At 30.5% G+C, this 6,956-nt stretch overlaps 1 long non-coding RNA gene across 1 annotated transcript; it reads left to right on the top strand.

The window, feature by feature from the left end:
• Positions 1 to 4,555: 4,555 nt before the first annotated feature.
• LOC104644515 (uncharacterized) lies at positions 4,556 to 5,594 on the top strand. Its single transcript, XR_002026099.3, has 3 exons — positions 4,556 to 4,801; positions 4,893 to 5,048; positions 5,148 to 5,594. It is a non-coding gene; the product is annotated as an uncharacterized lncRNA (long non-coding RNA).
• Positions 5,595 to 6,956: the final 1,362 nt, after the last annotated feature.

Raw genomic sequence — 6,956 nt, 5'->3', positions numbered from 1 at the left:
TGTTGTTTAATCATACAGTGAATTTGTTAATGGAATACTCTAGGTTCATAAAGGAATGAGTATTAATTAGTACTAACGTTTAAGAATTTATAACTTCTTACAATTTCTAGCACAAATACTTACTCCAAAAATATTAAGCATATATTTTTGAAGAATAATTGATTTATCTGCCATTATATTAATTATGCTATTACTCGTTAGTGATTAACTATAACATTTACTCCGACATGCATGTATAAGCTAAATGATTTTCATCAATAATCAACTAATCTAGGTTCACCTAGGTGAAAGTATTTAATTTCAAGACTATTAACATTTTGACATGCATTTATAAGCTAAACAGGCATAAAATTAGTTTCACATTTTTTTGTATATAAATAATTAATATATTTAAAACTGTAACATCTCACAAATTGAGATAGCTAGAAGAAGCTTAGAAGCTCAAATAGTCACTTTTGGAAAGAATTAGAATATGGAAATTTTCTTAGATTGGAGAAAAGTGAATTTTTGGTCAACTTCAAATGGTCGTAACTCCTAGATAAGTCTTAATTATAGGTTTTTATTGATATGGATGAAAATACCTTGAAGATATCTTTCCAACGCCGCCGAGTTTTCTCGATTTCGATATTGTATGAGTGAGTTATGCATTTCTGAAGTTGGGATGTTAGATTAAGGATAGTCCGATTTAGATTTGGGAAGCACAAATTTGTCTTTTTCTTATCCAATTATTTTATTTTATTTTTGGGTTGAATTGGGGTATTTACTAATCCTATAAGTTCACGCTTTTAGAAAAAAAGTTAGGGTTTTGAAAGAAGAGAAAAGAAGAGGAGAAAAGAGGATAAAGGAGAAGAAGAAGCAGGAACGTTCAAGATCGTTGAAATTCGGCTTGTGGAATTCGTCGGGGGTGATCCCTGAAAAGGAATGTGAGATATTTTCTGTGTTGAGTTAGTTCACCCACACACCAACTTATTTAATTCAGTGAATTTTGAGTAGATTGAATGATGAAAATGATGTTCTTGAAGAACATTGTTTTAATTTGGTTGGTTTAGTTGTTACATGCCTTTAGTTGATTTGATTCATGTTTCCGGGTTATTTTTTGGGTCTAATTTATTAGATATTGAGGTTATTAGTGATTCTAAGTGATTTGGGAAGGATCCATGGAAGTTTAGAATGTTTAGAAATAAAAAACGGAGAAGAAAAGTCGAAACGCGCGTCCGTAGGGCCTAGGGGCGCCGCGCCTCCCATAGCCCCAAAGGACAGTCTCTGTGCGTAGGGACTTGGGGAGGCGCGCCACCCAGAGAGCCCCAAATTGTCCTATGAAGTTTGGGAGCTTGCGCCCCACGCCTCTCAGAGCACGAAGGACGCCAGTTCACCCCATTCATTCCCTATATTTTCGTACTAGCTCTTAAAGTGATGTACCCACATTTCTTAGTTGATTTTAACACTCTAAGATACGTCTAAACATCATTATATCATCCTTAAACATGAGATCATGAACCTTGAATCCATATTTCAATTCAAGAAAAATTAGGATCAAAGTCAAAGAAGCTATAAGCTATAAGTCAAATCTAAAGTTAAGAAGCAAGTCAAAGTATAGTTCTTAAAGTTTTCAAGAGTCTGACTTAGACATTTTAACTTTGTTTTAAGGCTCAAGTTTCAAGCTTAATCGAGTTAAGTTGAAGTTCTTTTCTTCAGAGATATAGGGGGACTGAGTATTCCCAAGGAGGGTTGAAAATGTTTTTTTTCACATTTAAGCAAGTAACGAAACTCTGATTTCCAAGGAGCCTTAGGACGAGTTTTTAGAAAAGAACTATAGCTTTCTAAAGAAGCATGCAGAGAAACTAAGATTTTCAAGCTAGCCTTAGATCTAAGTATTTTGAGAACTAATCTCAAACCACAAAATCAATATGTTTACTTAAAACATAAGATACTACATATTTTTGCGAGTAGAATTGAGCACCAATATGGGCGAGAGTTCAAACAACTCTTAGCCCCCATAAACCATGTAGCCACCATGGGAAGAAAAGGGTCATACTTTTTAGATGAACACTTTTTGCAGCAGACTAGTGGATTCATTCGGCAATTTAGGTCTTATACCTTTGGGCGGGTATAGGATGAGCGTGAGGTGGATAGTTGTATCATCATTGTAGCTCTTAAATGATGGTTGTGGGTTAGAGAAACTCCTACAGAAATTATTTTTTCTTACATACATCAGTTTATTTGTATTTTTACGTACATCCCAGAGTTAATTGTTTCCTTGTATACATTTAAAATTTACAACATGTTTTCAAATAGTTTTTCTTTATATTGCACATACTTTTAAATTGCATATATTGAAATGAGTTAGTTGTTCATGAGTTGAACAGAGTCAAGGTAAGTGTTGCTTCTTAATCCTTTTCAAGATTAAGTGTTGTTAGCATTCCAAAATACATACTCGTATTCCAGTTGTCCTGTATCGTATAATGTGCAGAGCATGTAATTGGGATCAACATTCAGCGTACTTTTGATCCAGTGAGCAGCTCACAGTCAATTTCTGAGTCTCCTTTCATTCCGGAAGACATATTTATCATTTAGTTATTTTTTTAAGCTTTAAGTTGTTAAAATGATTGGGGGTCCTGTCCGAACATTCATGTTTACTTTAGAGGCTTCATATACAGATGGAGTTAGTTTGTTTAGTCTTTTCATCTCACTTGTAAATGATAAGACTTGAGTTGTCATTTTGGCTAAGTATTATTTCAAAGTTATTTTTTGAGTTATGTCTTGTGTTTAAGTCTTCTGTTGAGTTAATTTAGTTAGAACAAGGGTTCTCTCAAGGCCAACAATGGTCATTTGGTGCCGATCACATCCAGAATGTAGGCTCAGAACGTGACAACAACTTTTATATTATAATTCAATTTTAAATATACTATTCATATTTTAGCATTATTACGCTTACATTTTTAATTTTATTTTTGTAAATCAATATTATTTTTTTAAAATCTTGAAAATATCAAGAGAGGAGTGGGTGAAACTTATGTTTTCTTTGGTAGATTTTGTGGTTCCTTTTTAATGTTTAACAATGAAATCATAAATATTCATTTCCAATGCATTGGAAACATGTCCTTTTACCATACTTGATTATAACCTTTTGACAACCATTGAGAAATTATAACCTTTACAATTCCTACCATGAATTTTCACTCCGAAAATGTTACGCATATATTTTCAAGAATAATTGATTTTTAATGATCAAAGTATTTATTTTTAAAACATGATTGTATTAACAGTTAATTATTAACTATAACATTCAATGAAACAATTAATGTTAATTTCCTAGATTGACTTAAATATATTAGCAAGATGAATCAACTACTCTAGGTTCATAACGGATAAACGGAAGGAGTATTGTATTAATCAACACTAATTAGAATTCCTAGGTCAAAGTATTTATTTTCAAGATTATTAATATTTTGACTTTCTTGATTTATATTAATTATGCTATTACTCGTTAGTGATTAACTATAACTTTTCAAAAAACAATTACTAGTAAGTACTGAAAATGCTTCATATAAATGGAGATGTGCAAATACATATCAGTTTTATTTCATTGATTAAATCCACAAGAAGGTACTCATGAATTTCTTTACAAACAACGATATCTACTATGGTCTCATCAGTATGACAAACTATAAATTTTAATACCTCTCCCTCAACTAATCCCGCGTCAACAATAAAATCATGTCAACCCTCTGAAAACCTCCGCCGCTTGGATATACAACTGTCACCTACAATTAAATTGTATTATTGAAATTCACATGCACAATCAGGATGTACAAAGTGAACACCGTATATGTTAGGTTTGTGGAAAAATATCGACTTACTGATTGTGGAATCCACTGCATAAAAATTAAAACACAATACATTTATTACATGATTCATATGCTTATAACAAAAAAATGTACAAAATAACGAGAAACAGTGAAATATGATATTTTACCATTCCTGTTTGCGTCACATATGATCTACTTAGTCTGATTCTGAATCATGGTACGGGCGGATTAGTCAGTGGAGTGAAGTTTGTCATTGGTATGAATGAGAAAGAAATTGGTATTGGGTATTTATAGAGTTATTAATTGTTTTTCTTCCCACAAAAAATGTTTAGTTCAAAAAAGTTAACTATTATGATCTAATTGTTTTAAAAAAACTAAAAATGTGACCTAAACCTAGATTCGATCACGTGACCTATTGATTGTTTGATTAAGCTTTAACCAATCGCGTTAGAATAACATTATTTCTTTTATTATGAACATTTTTTTTAATTCTATAAAGATATATCTTTTGTTACTAAATATAATATGACATGATTGCCTATTAGGAGAGAGATAATATTTTTTTTGTGTGAAGTATATTTTGAGGAAAAGAGGTGAAGTTGGGTGATATTGTGGATCTAAAACAAACATAAGTGATTTTTCTAGGTAATATTCCAAACATGGGTGACTATTCAAGGAAATTACGATAGTCTTAATTGATTTATTGAAAATGAAACAATATTTCCCACGTAGATACTCAATTAAGGCAAGGTGTCAGAAGTAGATGAAATTTCAAACTCGTCTTTTACACACTTTGCACTTTGAATTCTTACATTTTAAGAAGCTGAAGATCCCCAAAAAGTACACACTTCGCATTCTAATAATTTTACATACAATGAAAAGTATGAAGAGGATATGATCTTCTTCAAATACCTAGATACCGGAATATTAAAACAGATCGTAGAAAGGGTGGCTTCGATATCATGCAAAGATATGATAAATTTTAAACTAAGGTAAAGCAGAGAAGTTATTCTATTTTCTATTGTTTACTTTGTGTTTACTAACCCATCAATTTTCCGGTTGCAAACATTTTTAACGAAACAGGTCATCAACGGGGGGTTTCATATGAATCTGTCGATGTTAGACGTTCCAATTAGCCCATTGCAGCTCCCAATCCATGAAAATTATAGATATTTTTAGTCGTTCATGAACTGGTGCATAGAATATGAAAATAATGAAGCCTTGTATAGAACATGTGTGGTAATACATATATATTTCTTTTTTATATATTTGGCTGGTTACAGAATTTATCCACGCATTAATCCATTCTAATTTATTGTTCTGTGTTCATATGTTCAGAAGAACTATTTCAAAAATGGAAGTACAGATGAAACACTTGAAATGTTGGAAAGAGAATCTGAGGGAGGCCACAAAGCTGCAACATATGTGTTTGCCTTAATTTCGATATTTTTAAGGGGTGAAACCAGAGAACATGGGATAGAAACGATTGGCCATATGAAAGGAATGCAACAACAAAGGATATTAACAAGGGAATGTCAACAAAGTCTTCGACAAATATTAGGTACAATTTGTATCTAATCGTGTATTTGTTATAGAACTCCCACGTTGTTGCACTACACAATTATATCTAGTTAATATTCCCCCAACTGGATATGATAGTGATGAATCTGATGAAGCATACCTATGTTATGGTTGTAGTAGCGATGAAGAAGTTACCAAGTTCTGTACTTTTACTAGGCCATTTGTAAATTACTATTATCCCAATTGGATTTATTAGTTTTATTATTGTTATTATCATAATGATTCGAGTTATAGAAATTTAGACTTCAAATTTTGTGAAAACAATCCAAATATAAACTTTTACAATCTTATTTTTCAAAAAATATAAAATTAAAAATATTTAAATCCTAATTGACTCAAAGATGTAATTGTTAAAAAAAAAACGTAAAATAGGGACCTAAACCTAGATTCGAACTCGTGATCTATATACTAATCGTCTAAGCTTTAATCATACGCGCTGCAAAACAGTCATTAATAATTACCATAGAAAATGTATTTACTATTGTTCAAATAAGTTATTTAATGAATATCACTAAGCAATCTTATAAAATGAGACTCTTATTATTTACTCTAATTCATATAAGTTGTTTGATGAAAATCACTATATTATTAATAAACAAAGTCTAATAAATATGATACTCTTATTACTTATTGTCATGTATATAATTGAATTATGTGCCTGATTTGCCGTGGTGCTTTCGCGTCTCCATTTATCATATTACTAAAAATATAGTAATTCACATGGATTCACCTAATTGCGTTTTATTAGTAATTAAAATGACGTTATGGAAATAAAAAACAAAAATAAGATTTTTGTTTTGATCAAATACCAGTGCAATATGAACACCATTTGTTTGGCAACATTATAAGTACATATTATGTCAATTCAAACAAGTTACAAATCAAAGTGAATATAATCCAAGTATATTTTTATCATTTGCTTATTACATTAATATAATTGTGAAATCATAATAGTGCAAGTTACGTAATAGTTAAGTTTTAAGCAAGTGGTGTAAGTAAAAAATAATGATGACAAATATGTGAATTTAAAAACAAATTGAAATTCTGAAGTAATGCATTTAATGGATGTGACCCATCTGCCAAATGACAGCTTGAATAAGTACACTTTGTTGAATTCTATAATTTTTGGTCTAATTTTTTAAGAGATGCATTTTAATGTGTTTTTCATTCTTTACTGTTCAAATTAGTTTACTCATCGCGTATATAAATAGCTCACAAATAAGCCACAATTAATGAACAAAAGCCAATAAATAGAAATATTTGTAACATGTAATAAATTAACTAAAGTCACATAATTAAATGCATAAATAGCAGAAATCTTCTTCATAATTAAGTTTTAAAAAATATTTTTGGGTTGTGTAAAGTAAGGATTTCGTGGAGTGTTCTTGAATAAAATGTGTGAGTTATAACTCGTAATTTTTTTGTTATTTGTGTAGAAGGTTATTCATGAAACATTCAAGAATTTGTTACACGTGGTGGGTGAAGTGTGTGACACAATATGTGAAATAGTTTTTATTTTTAAATTTTTTTAAGGTAAAGTTGAAGTGATTAGATTCAAAAAATAAA

The sequence above is a fragment of the Solanum lycopersicum genome, chromosome 11 (genome assembly GCF_036512215.1).
Source record: "Solanum lycopersicum chromosome 11, SLM_r2.1".
Lineage (NCBI taxonomy): Eukaryota > Viridiplantae > Streptophyta > Magnoliopsida > Solanales > Solanaceae > Solanum > Solanum lycopersicum.
This window is presented reverse-complemented; position numbering and strand designations above follow the sequence as displayed.